The sequence below is a fragment of the Staurois parvus genome, unplaced genomic scaffold, assembly GCF_062004578.1.
Source record: "Staurois parvus isolate SC_StPar_1 unplaced genomic scaffold, SC_StPar_1.0 ptg000682l, whole genome shotgun sequence".
NCBI classification, from domain to species: Eukaryota; Metazoa; Chordata; class Amphibia; order Anura; family Ranidae; genus Staurois; species Staurois parvus.
In genome coordinates this window covers 2,300,008-2,317,202 of record NW_028318478.1, presented here as the reverse complement: position 1 = coordinate 2,317,202, position 17,195 = coordinate 2,300,008, and the positions used below count along the sequence as shown (strand labels likewise).

Here is a 17,195-nt window from a genome sequence, read left to right as displayed (position 1 = left end):
TCTTGCTTTAGAAACTGCAGCTTGGCATTGTATGACATTATTAAGCTTGTTATCTATCTAACAGAACTCCCAGATCCTTCTCCACCAATGATTCCCCCAGTTGTACTCCTCCTAGTATGTATGATGCATGCATATTCTTAGCCCCCAAGTGCAGAACCTTACATTTATCAGCATTAAACCTCATTTGCCACATAGTTGCCCAATTAAACAGTGCATTGAGGTCGGCTTGTAAGTAGGAGACATCCTGTAAGGACGTTATTCCACTGCACAGCTTGGTGTCATCTGCAAAGATTGAAAAGGTATTTTTAATCCTAGACCCTATATCATTTATAAATACTATGTATTAAAAAGTAAGGGTCCCAACACTAAACCTTGGGATACACCACTGACAACCCTAGACCATTCAGAGTATGAATCATTAACCACTACTCTCTGAATACAATTTTTTAGCCAGTTTTCTATCCATTTACATACAGATTTTTCCAAGCCTGTAGACTGTACCTTACATATTAGCCGTGTGTGGGGAACTGTGTCAAACGCTTTTTCAAAATCCAATTATACCACGTCTACCACCTCCTCATAAAAAGAAATCAGATTTGTTTGACAACTTTTGTCTTTCATGAATCCATGCTGTCTGTTGCTTAAAATATTTTTTTCCAGCAAGAACTCATCTATGTGGTGTTTTATTAAACTCTCCAGTATCTTCCCAACTATAAAAGTTAAACTAACAAGTCTATAAATTACTTGGGAACGATTTTGACCCCTTTTTAAATATAGGCATCACATTGGCCTTATGCCAATCCAGTGGTACTATGCCAGTCATTAAAGAGTTTCTAAAAATTAGAAACAATGGCTTTGAAATTACAGAGCGCAATTCTTTAAGGACCCGTGGGTGTATGCCATCCAGTCCAGGTGCTTTATTCACCTTTATTCTGTCTAAATATTTTTAGATCATATCAATTGTGAGCCAATGTGGATCATCTGAAGCTGTGTCAATAGCATGCCCATTATGGACAAGAGCTCACCCATGCAACTTTGTATACACAGAGAACTATTGTTTGACCATTCTTCCAGAAGCACATGTGTGAGGCCAGGCACTGACGTCAGATTATAAGACTTGGCTCGTAGTCTCTGCTCTAATTCATCTCAAAGGTGTTCTATCAGGTTGAGATCAGGTGGAGTGCAGGCAAGTCAAGTTCCTCCACCCCAAACTCGCTCATCTTTATGAACCTTGGTTTGTGCACTGGTGTGACAGTCATGTTGGAACAGGAAGGGGCCATCCCCAAACTGTTCCCACAAAGTTGGGAGCATGAAATTGTCCAAAATGTCTTGGTATGCCGACACCTTAAAAGTGCCCTTCAATGGAACCCAACCCCTTCAAGCCCAACCCCTGAAAAACAACCCCACACCATTATCCCCCCTCCACCAAACTTCACACTTGGCACAATGCAGTCAGGCAAGTACTGTTCTAATGGCACCTGCCAAACCCAGACACATCCATCAGATTGCCAGACAGAGAAGCGCGATTAGTCACTAGAACTCTTAAGGCATCAGCATACCAAGACATTTTGGACAATTTCATGCTCCCAACTTTGTGGGAACTGTTTGGGGATGGTCCCTTCCTGTTCCAACGTGACTGCACACCAGTGCACAAAGCAAGGTCCATAAAGACATGGATAAGTGAGTTTGGTGTGGAGGAACTGTGGGCCAGGCCTTCCCGTTCGACATCAGTGCCTGACTTCACAAATGTGCTTATGAAAGAATGGTCAAACATTCCCATAGACACACTCCTTAACCTTGTGGACAGCCTTTCCAGAAGTGTTGAAGCTGTTATAGCTGCAAAGGGTGGGCCAGCTCAATATTGAACTCTATGTTGTAAGACTGGGATGCCATTAAAGTACATATGCATGTGTGACGGGAGTGACTTTTGGGGGTGGGGGGACCGCTTGGTCAGCTCATGTCCCCCTCATTATGTTTAACCCACCCTGTGCCTGTTAAGGGGTACAGGGTGTGAATGTGAATGTCCCAGTATTGTGTATAGTGTGTGTTCCTTTGTCCCTGCCATGTGGTTGCCCATTGTCTACTGCCATGTGTCCATTCCTTTGTTCTGGGCCACATGGCTGTCCATTGTTTGTTTGCCATGTGCTCCCCCCATGGTGCTGTGTCTTCCTGTCCAGCGAACTATTATGGGATGTACTGTTTGTGTATTGGTGTGGGGGTTGGTCAATGTCCTTTGCCACATGGTTGCATCCCATTGTTCTGTGTCTGGTTGGATGGGGAGGGGTGATGAGGTGTTTCCTGTTCCTGGTTGTGTTTCCCCGCCCTCTGTATAAAACATGTTGTTTGTGTAAAATAAAGATTGTTGGCTTCCTGTTTTAGTAAGAGCTGGGTATTGTCTATTTTCCTGAGGGATTTCAAGGGTGTGGTCCGTGGATGGTGTTCGGACAGGGGAAGTTGTGCTATAACGGAAAAACTCAGTGCGGTCTGGGTTCCGGTTCCGTTACAGCATGTAAAGGCAAGTGTCCCAATACGTTTGGTATAATGTAGGGCATTCAAGTCAAACCGGAACTTTCAATTTTACAGATATAAAAAAGGGATGCTAGCAAGGTAGTACTACAAGCAGAAGTGGCAAGTGTATCCTATTACTGATAGGGGTGTACATATTGCGGGCCAGTCCAGAGACCGTTAATCAATATGGCAGACAACAGTGTTAGTGCGTGCATGGAATAGCGTGTGGTGATGAAGTTTCTTGTGAATGAAGGCATGAAACTCGCAGATATCTACAGAAGACTTCAAGCACAGTACGGTGATGAGATACTCAACTGCAGGAAGACATTTTAATAATGTAAACATTTCGGAGATTGTCGTATGTTCATCAATAACATCCTGGCTGTGGTGGTTCCCAACCCACAGCAGTCATTCCTGTGAACATTTAGAGTGTGGAATGCCTGACCATCGATAAATCGTCGCATAGCTTGCCGTGAAATTGCAGAATAGACTAATCTTTCTGTGGGAACGGTGAACACAATGATAACAAAGTAAAGCAGGCTGTCCTAGGATGGTTCAGGCATACTAACAAATTGTTCTATTCCGAAGCTTTCCAGACATTAAATGCTGAGATAAGTATATACATGTAGCAGGGGAGTATATTGAAAAATAAATGGAGTTTCCACTCCTTTAATTTTGTTCTTTTATTATGTAAACATAGAATTCCCAGTTTGAAGCCCCATATAGGTGTAATAGCAGGGGCAGGGATTACATCATATTCTCTCCTCTCTCTACAGTACAAGGAAACTACAGTTCCCTTCAACCTCTGGGAATTGCCTTGAATGTGGGCAGGTACACTAGACCTAGACATAAATCATGCCCCCTTCTGTCTCCAGCAACACTGGTCAGCACCACACAGGACAGTTAGGCGACAATCCTATTAAAGGAAAGCATGCATGTGCAATATGTTTAGTTCATTCTAAGCAGTCTACTTTAATACATAATTAATTCTTCCCCTTCTAGGTTTTCTGTTACTGGCTGTGGCTGCTATCTCTCCCCCTACAGCCACAACAGCAGATAAACTACTTGATCAGAGACTAGCCATACTACAGGAGAGGACTTGAAACACATATCATTGGGTCACAGACAAGATAACATTTATAGTACAGCAAGGAAGGCGTTGAACCTCTGACAATGTTTTTATGGCTGTTCCTATGTCAGGGTCAGGAATTGAGGGGAAGTCTCCCTCCAGTGGGGTCACTAAAGACTGTCCTAGGTACCAGCAGTTGTGGTAACTAAAAATTGTTTAGCATGGGTTGGCATGTATGGTGGCACAGTATAAATTGGTATGGCGAGCTTGACTTGTAGTTCTACAGTAGCTGGAGGGGCAGATGTCCTACGCTATATCACTTATAAATTTGAAAGCAGTTCTTCTCAACTTTTTACCCCACAAGAACTCCTAAAATAATTTTCAGGTCTCAGGGTAACCCTTACTAAAACCGATTCACTGGGAGTCAGTGGGAAAAATGTCCTCCTTATGTCAGTGGCCAGTAAAAGGAAAGCCTCCCTTATGTCCGTAGTCAGTGGGAATAATGTTCCCCTTACAGTGGTGGTCAGTTGGAAGAATGTCCCTGTTCCACAATCACTTCACCCTCCTTGCACACTACCACTGTACAGCGGTTTTGCTACTGCTGTACCCCCTCTGCACACATGTTCCATTGCTGTACCACCTTTTCACATGTTCCATCCCTGTACCCCCTCTGCACACATATTCCATTCCTGTACCCCCTCTGCACACATGTTCCATCACTGTACCCCCTCTGCACACATGTTCCATCCCTGTACCCCCTCTGCACACATGTTCCACTCCTATCTCTCCTCTGCACATATGTTCCATTCCCATCTCTCCTCTGCACATATGTTCCATTCCCATCTCTCCTCTGCACAAATGTTCCATCCCTGTACACCCTCTGCACACATGTTCCATCCCTGTATCCCCTCTGCACACGTTCCATCACTGTACTCTCTCTGCACACATGTTCCATTGCGCTATTGCTGGCAATAAGAAAGCAGAGCCTGTGACTAACAGTTAACCACTCAATTGCCAGACAGTTAAATTAATCAAAATAAAACCCAAAATCTGCGCTAAGGAAGTGAAGCATCAATAAATAGCAGCTGAACATCCTACCTTGATACCAGGCACCTCATAAATAGTTTACAAATAAAGTGCAACACTTAGACAAAAATATTAAATATACAAAAATAATAATCACAAAAAATTCTAAATGTTCATAAATGAAATATCAAAAAATAGGATTGAAGCAGAACAGTCCCCAAATGCCGTGATGAGATAGGAAAAACTTCTGAGGATAGGCAACGTGACACCAACCACTTGCATGCAACGCTTACTGGAAAATGTGACCCCCTATTAAGAGTGGTCAGTCACGCTTTTATTATAAAACATTGAGAGAAATGGGCAGATGTAATAATCTTCTGGATACCCAAAAGAGAGAGATTGGTGGTCCTATGCCGGTCACTATATATGGCTTTGACTGCTCCAAGCAAGTTATATGAGACCAGAGCTTGTGGCATTGGACATTGTATCTTTGTATACTAGTTAACTTAATCAGTGGGTGCTTTTAATAGTAAAGGTGTCTGGAAACTGAGGGGTTAACTGTTAGCTTAGCTCCCTCACCAGCAGCTATGGGGTCAAGTCTGTAACAGCTCAGCTCCCTCAACACTTATACAGAGTGGCCATAAAATCCCTTCTCTTCTTGCGTGTCCTGGGGATCGCTACAGGTAATGGTGATGACTGATCTCTGTCTCCCTGCTGGGCTATCACAGTGCTTCTGAATGTCCAGTGAAATCCTTTACCCCAGCCTGCCTGTGTTGTTATCGGGCATGTATGGAGATGGGGAGTCTCAGACTTGTCCACCCACTACAGCCAGCAGGAATTGTATCACTGCTGCTGATATGAGAACTACAGGAGGGATGTGACCAGACCAATGGTTGGGGGAATGCAAAACATACCAGCTACCAGTCTTACAAACAGGAAGACACAGGGGATTGACCCCATGATTTAAAATAATGCACATGCTGTGTCTCAAACTACAGAGGCACCCAGAAGATGGACTACAAATTCTAGGAAGGTAGGAAAGCAGCAATAAAACTATGTAAATGAGTTTTTTCCCGGAGTTCTGCTTTAAAAATAGTCAACACAAAATAAAGTGTCAAAAAGTGCAATAGTACAAAAAGTAATTCATTACCTCTCCTCATGATCAAACATTAGCTTATCTGTGCTATATCAGTCACAAATGCAAATTGGTTCTTTAAACTGTGTCTTCAACCACCTCTTAGAATCACCACCAATTTTCTGGTGCAGAACACACAACACAAAGCATTGAATGTTAACTGCAGCTCTCCATCCTTCTACCAGCATGGACTCAGCTTCTGACAGCCCAGGATCACTTTATCTTTTACCACTCCCAGAGCGTTCTCACACCGACATCTGTGCTGCACTCCTCTAGTGCCAATTCCAGCAATGTCTCCTTACTACTTCCTCGCAACTCACCTCTCACCTGGAACTTTCTATTTATAACAAAGAGTGGCTATCTGCCTTACCAGGAGATATTCAACCATACTACTAAGAACTAGGTTGTCGCCTTGCAATTGGTGTAGCAAGTGTTAATTCCAGTGTGGCAATTGCTCATCTTCATGTGCAGGGTTGTGAGACTTGAAGCCTAACTAGGTGGGCAAGGACAAGAATGTGCATGCGCTGTCTCACGGGCATGCCCGCAGATCCTGGCACCCGGTGGCCTTTTTAAACCCAAGCCTCAGTGCTGGATTGTCTTCAGCTGTACTTCCTGTATCCAAAGTTCCTAAGAATTTGCTTACCTTGTTCCTGACTCGGCTACGTCTGACAGCTCTCCTGGATCACCCCTGCCTATACATCTGCTACTCAATTGTGTTACTGACCATGGCATGTACTTCTGACCACAATTCTGCCTTCAGACTTGGTACCTCACTGCCAGCATGTTACTGACACCTGCCTGTATTTGATCTTAAACTTGATTGTGGCCCTGCACCTGGCTGCTGAACATTGCTTGTGACCTGACTCCATTCTTCTGCTGGAAGGACTCCTGTGTTTCCAAGCTCAAGTTCACTACTCCAGCTTCCTGGCACCTGTGCTCTTCCACTGCCCTAGCAGTCCGTGTCTTCACTACGAGGGGTGCTTGGACAGGAATTGTGCAAGAGGGCAAGAGGTATAAACAAAAGATTTTTGAAGCCTAACAGAGCCCTGGAGTGTTCACTTGAACTGTAGTCTGGTGAATCCAACAGGAAATAATAGAACTAGAGCCTAGAGAAAACTTTACGTGGTCTCTCTGGAAGCACAAATAGATTTCCTGAAGGAGACTGTTGGCTTTAGATAAGCTTTAGCACCACACATAGCATTTGAACAATGGAGAATAGATCCTACTTGACAATAAGCTAAACTGAGGCATGACTGGTGACAAAGGGGTCAATTTCTCCTGTAGGAAATTATATAATGAAAGGTTACTAAATTGGATCCTACGCCCCTCAATTAACAATAAAGAAATTGAATTTGCGGGGGGTGCTGTTGAGCAGCTGCTGAAGATGGCCCCACATTAGACTGGCTCCTCACCGCTCATATGTACTATACCCTCTACCGTCTTCCAGCAGCATGCCTGACATCCTGCACTGCATCCTTGGCTTTACTTGCACCCCCGGACCTGTCTGGGACATTCAAATGGTGTGAACTGTGGTGCCACCGGCTCCTGTTGCTAGAGGTATCTGTCCACAAACAGGGAAAATGGTGGCCACCACTGACTCGCGGTCAGCGTGCGTACACCAGCTCCGGCAAGCAACCTCACCGACAGCCTGCATATCCACCCAGCCTGCCTCCGGTCCTTACTTACCCGACAGCGGGGCTCCTGGCTACCATCCCGCCCCTCACAACTTGAATGCCACGGCCCTTCACCTTGCCTGCCATCCACCTCCACACCAGCTCCCAGCTCCTTGGACCCCTGCAGCCACGTAGGCCTAGCGAGAAACTGCCACAGCTGACAGGCAGGCCGTGCCTTCAAGGACTGTACAGTCTTCACCACCAGAGTGGCCTGAGAGCCTCTGCAGCCTACTGCCCTCCTGATCCAGGTATTCTTGCACATGCAGGAAGAGACGGACGTCCTTACCACCACCTGAGCACATCCACTCTACAGGCTGGTGGTGTCCTGTCTGCTCCCTCTACCCGAGGCTCCCTGCCCTCTCGTTACAGCCTGGGCCTGTCCCTGCTCCACCCTTGGTCCTCTGTTCCTGCCTGTTATCGGTTCCCTTAGTGCCCTAGAGGGTGGAATTCCCTGCACATTGCAGGGCACTTCTGTCATCTAATCTACTGGGGGATCATATTAGGAATATATTACACGCACTTCTTCAGCTAGGACTCATCGTTTGCTCAAGTGGGGCCCTGCCATCAGGACCTGCCTCAGCCACTTTTCCATTCCCCCTGGAATCCCTGTTCACCCAGCTTGAACGACGCCTTGATTCCTGTCCTGCTGGACTCTGATGCTAGGCTCTTTTCCAGCGCTCCTCCTAATATCATATGATCCTGCTATCTCTGGCACTGTATTGCAGGACCTGACACTCATTGAAGCTATTCTTCTTAATGACCATCACTGGCTCTGGACAGTTCCTTGTCCAGGTCCCCCTGGCTCTCCCTGGGACTATGGGGAAATATTCCACTACTACTCCGACCAAACCAACCAGATCAGTGATGGGCTCCTCCAAGACCTCAGCTACTCCTGCTAAAAAGCCTCTGTCTAAAATGGCCATTCCATAGCCTTAACTTGAACATCCACTCTTGTCCCAAGAGCTTGTATCTCAGCTGGACGACTCCTCTAACAGCCTTTCTGCGGCACAAATTGCATATCCCACTGCTGCGACGGTCCGAGATTCAGCTCTTCTTGAAAAGTTTAAACTTCTCCTTCAACAGGAATTAAACACTGCAACAGAACAACTCACCAATAAGATTACTCGTGAAATAAGGGACATAGGACAAGGGACTCACGACCTTAGCTACCACATTACTTTAGGTCCTGGGTGCTAGACCCCACTAACAATTTCACTTTCTGGCCCCACTTGGATGGACAGCAACCTCCCACTCCCCCCTGGTTCTACATGTATATGTGCACTTTTCCACATGTGTGTTTAGATATTCTTATGCTTCCCCCCCCCCCTTTTTTTTCTCCTCTCCACCCCTTCCCCTTTCTATTTTCAATGTCAGGCAATAGTTTTGCTACTTTTATTCTCAAAGTTTTACTGTTATATATTCCAGTGTACACCCGGCCGGTCTCGGCAGCCCCCATGTATGGTAGCGTATTTAACCACCGCCATTGATTGCTTACGCAATTTCCTCTCTGACATCCCTTCTTTTCCTACTGTACTTCTCCCTCTCAGTTATATTTTTCTCCTCGATTTTCCTGAACGTTGGAACACCCAAGCCTGCCATATTTGAATTGGGTTGGACCTCTACTGCATTCACTATCTACTTTGCCTTTTACCCACAATAATAACATACAGGGTTTTAACCTCCCTGGAAACGTAAGTGTGCCTTTAACTACTACGCCTCACTTTGTGCCCATGTTATGATATTGCAAGAAACCATATTTTCTACTTCTTCCTTTCTCAAATATTTCCACAAAAACTACCCCAGGTGTTCCAGGCGACCTTTGAGGGAAAAATGGAGAGGTGTCTTAGTGGCATTCCATAAAAGCACTCCCCTCATATGTTCCCTTGAAATCCTATGAGTAGATATCTGATACTTCAAGGGACAATCTTAGATGTTGAAGTGACCATAGTTAACTATTATGTCCCCAATGCTCACTAGTCCTAATTTTTCTCTCACCTGCTACATGTAATTTCTTCAAACAAGAAGGGCACTTTGGTTATGCTGGGGGCAATTTTCAGATCACCAAAGTGTGGATGCCTGGAGGGAGTTTAACCATAGAGTGCAGGATTATACTTACTATGCAGTGCCTCACACAAATAGACCACTTTCTTATCCCTCATACATTTATTCCAGCTGTACTTAATGTCAAGATTTTGTACACATCATGGTCTGATCACTCGCCACTCATACTTACCTGTAGATCGTGGCTTTGGCCCCTCAGCACTACCCTTGGTGCCTTAATGACTCCCTATTATCTTTAGACCAAACAGTTGGAACTATCCGGGACTCCATCTCTACTTATTTTGTCATTATTCTACAAAAAATTGAGGATAAATGAGGATTTCCATCCACCTTTACATCCTGGCTGAGGGCTCTATATTGTGGACCCTCTGCCGCGGTTCAGCATCTTTCCCAACAATCCACCCCTTTTCCAATTCATAGGGGTACATGCCAGAGGTGTCCTTTATCCCCTTTACTGTTCATTCTGGTCTTGGAACCCCGATCTCATTAGATCCAACCCATATATAAAAGGGATTACGGTTGTCCAACAGTAATTGAAAGTTAGCGCTTTTGCAGATTATTTACTCTTGACCTTGACTCCACCTCACACCACAATGCCTGGCCTTTTTTCTATCCTCACACGCTTCTCCAATATTACCGGCCTGGTAGTAAATGAGGACAAATCATCTGCTTTTAATATCTCTCACTGAGACAGAGATCACCATATTTAAACAAAACGACAACAACTTCGCCTGGCCCGCTGCCCATTTAGAATATCTTGGGATTCGTCTTACCAAATCCTACCACACCCTCTATGAAACCAATTGCATCCCAACCTTCCGTTCTCTTAAAACTTTACTCACATTCTGGTCTTGCCAGCCCCTCTCGTGGACTGGCAGAATCAATGCAGTAAAGATGACTATTCTTCCAAAGCTCTTATGCCTATTCCACACTCTCCCCGTCTCTTCTTATGCCCTAAAGTCATTTCAGAATTATGTTCTAAGATTTATCTGGGCTAACAAGAGACCTCGAGTCACCAAACACACCATGCTCATACACAGGAAACAAGGGAGCTTAGGGGTTCCCAGCTTTTCCACATACTATGTGGCGGCTCAAATCGCATCTATGACCTCCCTATACGCTACACAGCAAGCCTCTACATGGGCCACCTTGGAAGCTCTCTCTTGCTTTCCTATTCCCCCCCACTCTCTTTTATGGCTTCCCCCAAGATCTAGACCCACAACCATCAGCCCCCTAATGGCTCATACGAATATGGGACTCTACCATATCTGGTAGAGTGGTCTAATCTCCCCTCATCTACCACTTCTCCCCATTTGGGAAACCCTCTGTTTCCTCCAGGCCTCGAGTCCCCTTGCGCCTTCCACTGGTGGGTTTCCCAAAAACGTAATTGTGTTCACTCATTCCTCACTGGTCATTCTATCTACACTTGGGCAGAAATAAGGGACAAATACCAAGCCCCTCTCACTGAACTTTTCCGATTCCTACAAATCAAACATTGGGTGACTTTGGTGCTCACTGATAAAGATCCGACGACTCAACTGTACCTGTTCAAACATTTGTCATCGGACACTCTTCTCCCCCAAACTTATATCTATTCTTTACTCACAGTTGAATAACCTTAAAAATCCCAACAATTCCACTTCCATTTCCAGGTGGGAAAAGGACCTTAAAAGCACCAAAGATAGGGGTTGCTGGTCTCAAATATAGACAACTTTAACTTCCTGCTCCATCAATATTCTTACTATCGAATTGGCCTTTAAACCTATTACAAGGTGGTACTTAGTCTCATCCTGCCTGGCGCACCTTCACCCATCTGCCCCTGGCAATTTTTTGCGAGGATCTTTTCTACCCCGGGAGACGTCCTACATATATGGTGGACATCCCTTATGCTCTCTCTCGGTTCTCAAAGGTCCTTAAACTCCTACATTCCATATTAGCCTGCCCCAATTTTTTTTGGATGTATATCATTCTACTACTAAGTGCACTATTTCGAGTTAGTTGACTGAGCTTGCAGTGTGCAAAAAGGGCTGTAAACCATAACTTCTGTACAGCACTGCAAAACATGAGGCAGCGACTGCATCGATAACAAGTAAAGACAGCTGCCCCTATGTAGATGAAGTCAGGTTCCAGCTATGTCATTATGAAATTCAGTGACATTTACAGATGAGATTATGATTAATCCTTTTCCCCCTAGTGCCCACTACTGGGGCTGCTACGTCACTTCTTGTTAGAGTGGATTTAGGTTTTCTAACAGCAGAGGATTTTGGGACCTGTAGTCCTATAGCCAATACATCCTGTGTTCCTGAGTACTGATTGAACTACAAATACCAGAGAGCTGGGGAACAAGAAGGTTGCTTGGGGAGCAGATAATTCTACAGAAAGGAACTGCTGCGGGACTCTACACATAAGTTCACCACAGCAGTGACAATAATTGCTACCCCAGGATCGCATCAGCTTCTCTGTATCAGGATTTACACTGTCCCATCTTCACACAAACATCTCTACTCCCACACTGACAGATTGTCAGGCGCTAACTCTGCACAATCCTGCAAACAGCCAAGAGCTGGGCAAGAACTCTTGTTCCTAGGAGGTGGTGCTATCCATAGGATTAGTCAGCAGACAGAAGACCAACCTCTGTCATCACTCTAGAGACACAGCATGCAGACACCTTTACACCTCATTTACCAGAAGACATTTGCTTTGAGCAGTATCATGGCTTACCTGTTTAACTTAAATTGAATTACCAGTATTCACTAATGTTTATGGGCCCCACCATTGCCAGCAGAAGACTGTAAATACCACCATATCAGGAACTTTAAACATTGCAGGACTCAAGTTGTCATTTCTAGTTAAAGAGAACTTTTCTCTTATAAGGCAATTGTTATTCAACTTAGGGTACTTATATCTATTTATGCCAGAGTATACATTTACATAATTCTCTGCATGCCTTGTTGCAGCGCTGGAGGCACAGAGGGAGCTGAGAAGTCTTTTCTTCCCCCTCTTGCAGCTGGTGTTGCAATTAAATAGTTGAAGCTTACTATTCACGATTGTATAACTTGTTAAATGTTGCTAATTGATTATTCCTAATTTAGCAGTGTTCTGCTTCTTTGCATTAACTGGGGTTGTATATCCTAAACCCATTATTCCTGTAACCTATTCTTTTGAACAAGTATAATATAGAGGTGTTACTAAAGAATTGTGTCTCTAGAATTAATATTCTATACTGTTGAAAAATGTCTGAACCAGGGGCGGACTGACCATTTGGAAACTCGGGCACTGCCTAAGGGCCCGGGGTCAGTAGGGGGCCCCGTGAGATGCCCCTGGTACCTTTTTCATAGGCTTTTTTGAGTTTGGGCAAGGACACAGGGGCCCCATGATCCCCTATTGCCCGGGGCCCCATGAGTTGTCAGTCCGCCCCTGGTCTGAACTGAAATGTCTGAATGTCAGAGGTTTTGGGATTCTTGCAAGGCCAGTGCAACCACTGGGGACAAACATTATCAAGTAGCCCCTGTGGGGGTAGCACTACATACATACAAAATTACAAACTCTACAGGGAAATGTGATTTTATAAACAATAGCTTGGATTTATAAGAAAATGTATATTATTATTATTATACATTATTTATATAGCGTCAACAGTTTGCTCAGCGCTGTACTTTACAATGGGAGACAGTACACGAGACAGTACAGCAACAATACAGTGCAATACACGAGGGTTTGAGGGCCCTGCTCCTTGGAGCTTTCAATCTAGGAGGGAGGGGATAGTGGTACAGAATGAAATAGCTGTGGGGGATGGAGTGGTAGGAAGAGTGGAGGAGATCGGCAATTAGGTGAGGGCGGGGTAGGCTTTCCTGAAGAGATGGGTTTTCAGGGTGCGCCTAAAGGTGAGGAGGGAAGGTGACAGTCTGATGGATTGGGGTAGTGAGTTCCAGAGGATGGAGGAAGCCCTGGAGAAGTCCTGGAGATGGGCATGGGAGGAGGAGACCAGGGAACTAGAGAGTAGGAGGTCTTGTGAGGAGCGGAGAGTACATTTTGGGTGGTATATGGATATCAGGTCGGTGATGTAGTTTGGGGCAGTGTTATGAACAGCTTTGTACGTCAATGTTAGTAATTTGAATTTTATGCGTTGGGTAATCGGAAGCCAGTGGAGGGATTGGCAGAGGGGGGTGGCAGATACGGAGTGGTTAGTAAGGTGGATGAGACTGGCCGCAGAATTCAGGATAGACTGAAGCGGGGATAGCCTGTGATGAGGTAAGTCGGTGAGGAGGGAGTTACAATAGTCAAGTCGTGATATAATAAGGGAGTGAATGAGTTGCTTAGTAGTTTCTGGGGTTAGGAATGGATGTATTTTGGAGATGTTGTGGAGGTGGAGTCTACATGAATTTGTCAGCGATTGGACCTGGGGCTGGAAAGACAGGTTGGAGTCTAAAATGACACCTAGTACTCTGGCTTGCGGGGTGGGACTGATGGTGGCGTTGTTGGTCGTGAAGGAGAAGTCATGGGGGGGCGTGGACTGGGGGGAAAACTAGGAGCTCGGTTTTGTAATGGTTTAATTTGAGGAAGTGGAGTGACATCCAATCTGATATGTCGCTCAGTAGGCTAGTGATTCGGGCGGAGACTGAAGGGGTGAGGTGAGGGGTAGAGAGATAGATTTGCGTGTCACTGGCATAGAGATGGTAGTTGAAGCCGTGAGAGTGTATCAGTTGGCCAAGGGAGGAGGTGTAGATGGAGAAGAGAAGGGACCCGAGGACAGAACCTTGAGGGACCCCAACAGAGAGGGGGAGTGAGGGGGAGGTGGCAGCATTATAGGTAACACTGAAGGAGTGCTGTGATAGATTGGAAGAGAGCCAGGAGAGAGCAGAGTCTCTGAAGCCAAGAGAGTATAGTTTTTTGAGGAGGAGGGGGTGGTCGATCGTGTCGAAAGCAGCGGAGAGGTGGAGGAGTAGGAGCACTGAATAGTGGCCATTAGCTTTGGCGGTTAGCAGGTCGTTGGTGAGTTTGAGTAGGGTGGTTTCGGTGGAGTGTAGGGGATGGAAGCCAGACTGTAGGGTATCAAGGAGGTTGTTGTTGGTAAGGTGGGAACTCAGGCAATTATAGACTAAGCGCTCAAGGAGTTTGGATGTAAATGGCAGCAGGGAGATGGTTTCAAGGTTGTTTTGGTTGGTGGGATCCAGGGAGGGTTTTTTAAGTATTGGAGTGATGTGCGCGTGCTTCAGAGGGGAGGGGAATGCGCCAGTAAAGAGGGAGAGATTAAAGATGTGAGTGAGGGAGCGTAGGATGGAGGAGGAGGGTGATCGTAGGAGTTGTGTGGGGACAGGGTCAAGGGGGCAGGTGGTAAGGAGAGCTTCAGAGAAGACCTTAGTGACCTCTTCAGTGGTAGCAAGGTCGAAGGAGTGGAGTGTTGAGGGGGCTTTAGTGTGAGGAATGTTAGGTGGGGTGGAGGTCTGGACAGTGGCGAGGTCAAAGGAGAGGAGTGTTGAGGGGATTTTCGTGTGAGGGATGCTAGGTGGGGTGGAAGTCTGAGCAGTAATAATGTCCCTACGAATTGCGTCGATCTTGCTTTGGAAGTGGTTAGCAATCTCGTGGGCGGTGAGTGAGGTACTGGGTGGAGGTGGGGGCGGAGAGAGTAGAGAATTAAAAGTAGAGAAGAGCTGGCGAGGACTGGAGGAGAGGGTATAGATGAGGGTTATAAAGTAGGCTTGCTTGACAGCGTGGAGGGAGGATGTGTAGGTGAGGAAGGCAGATTTATATCGGGCGAGCGCTTGTTGGGATCTGTTTTTGCGCCATAGTCGCTCTAGCACACGACTGCGTCGTTTGAGATTTTTGGTATGGTCATTCTGCCAGGGTTGAAGCGGTCGGGGTCTAATGCTGTGGTTAGGGGTCCTAAGGAGTCAAGAGCGGCTGACAGCGAGTTGTTAAAAACAGTAGTGGCCAGGTCAGGGCAGGACAGAGGAAGGATACTGTCGTAAAGTTGGTCAGCTGCAGAGTGGAAGGGGGCAGGGTTCAAGTTGCGGAGGTTTCGGCTGGTGATAGTTTGACGTTTGGAGCGGTAGGTGTTTGAGGACGAGGAGACAGAGAAGGTGATGAGGTTGTGGTCAGAGAGAGGAAAGGGGGTGTTATTGAGGTTGTGGGGGGTGCAGAGATGAGAGAAAACAAGGTCCAGGGTGTTCCCGTCGGAGTGGGTGGTGGACTGTATACACTGTTCGAGTGCAAAAGAAGAGGTTAAGTGGAGGAGTTGGGATGTAGCCGGGTTATTGATGTTGATAGGGATGTTGAAGTCTCCAGGGATGATGGTGGGTAGCTCGGAGGAGAGAAAGAAGGGAAGCCAGGCGGAAAAGTCGTCAAGGAAGCGGGACACGGGTCCAGGAGGCCGATAGATTACTGCAATCCTCAGAGGGATTGGAGAGAATAGTAGGATGCAGTGGGCCTCAAAGGAGGAGAAGGATAGAGAGGGGGGGTTTGGGAGGACCTGGAAGGTGCTCAGCGGTGACAGGAGCATACCAACCCCACCACCTTTTCGACCGCTGGGTCTGGGTGAGTGGGTCCAGGTCAGACCTTCATAGGAGAGTGCCGCAGGGGAGGTAGAGTCAGTGGCTTGGATCCAGATTTCGGTGATCGCTAGGAGGTTGAGGGAGTGGGAAACAAAGAGGTGTTGGATGGCGGTGAGTTTGTTGCAAACCGATCGGGCGTTCAGGAGTGCACACGAAAACGGAGGGGTGGTTTTGGGGAGCAGGGGTACAGGTATTAGGTTGAGGGGGTTGCGGCAGTTTGTGGGAATTAGGAGGGTGCCTTGTGGGTGAGCGAGGTGGTGGAGGACCAGGGTTCGGGGAGATGCCCCCCGCGGTTAAAAGAAGAAGAAGGGTGAGAAAGGTGGCATAGGAGCGGGATGTACAAGAGCATGCGAGTCTACCAGTGGTGGCTTTCGTATATCAAATGAATCTCTTTATTTTACCCCCCTGGCGGTATTCCCGAGTGTAGCTTGGGGTTAACTTTCAGTACCAGAAGCAGTAACCCCCGAGCTACACTCAGGATTACCCTGCAGCATTGCTCAGGGATCCCTCCAGCACTTACCTTGTCCTGCGCTCCCGCAATGTCCCCCCTGCAGCGCCCCCGGCCATCTCCTCCTGGCCGATGCTGGCATCTGTCTTCTGGGTTCCATTCTCCGTGAGAATCGGGACATATGGGACAAACAGGGGACGTAACCGGCGGGAAATTTAAAAATTTAAAAATGTGACATTCACTCAATACACTAAAATCACATAGTAAAACATTACTGTATCAAACCATTTCACATACATTTTGTCCCTACTGCTTTGTCCTGTGCCCTGCCAGCATTTTTACTGTTCTTTCTGCCTGGAAACTGAGAAACGTCCATGGCATCCAAAAAGTGTCCCTTTATGTCAAAAGCGGTTTTAGACCAGCTAGAGAACAGCGATAGTAAATTAGAACCACTTGCAGAATTGAATGATAATGATTTGTGGGGGCTTGGCACTCTATTTCAAATTTCAGTGTTTTTGCTTTGATTACACTATTGAATTAAATGTATTATTATATTATTATTTTTATGATTATTTATTATATTATAATTTATGATTTTGTGTTTCAAATTATATCATACCCGGGATGTTTACTAGACTCTTGTTCGGACAGATTTCAGTGAGTTATTCCTAAGAATTACAGGCCTACAATAAAAAAACAACATATTTCCATGCAAAAAAATGTA

The 17,195-nt window shown here is 46.0% G+C and overlaps 1 protein-coding gene across 1 annotated transcript in view; it reads right to left on the bottom strand.

Annotated features, from left to right (window-relative positions):
• Positions 1 to 17,195, bottom strand: part of LOC149447529 (long-chain fatty acid transport protein 2-like) — a 306,199-nt gene that overhangs the window by 110,214 nt on the left and 178,790 nt on the right. The window lies entirely within an intron of this gene.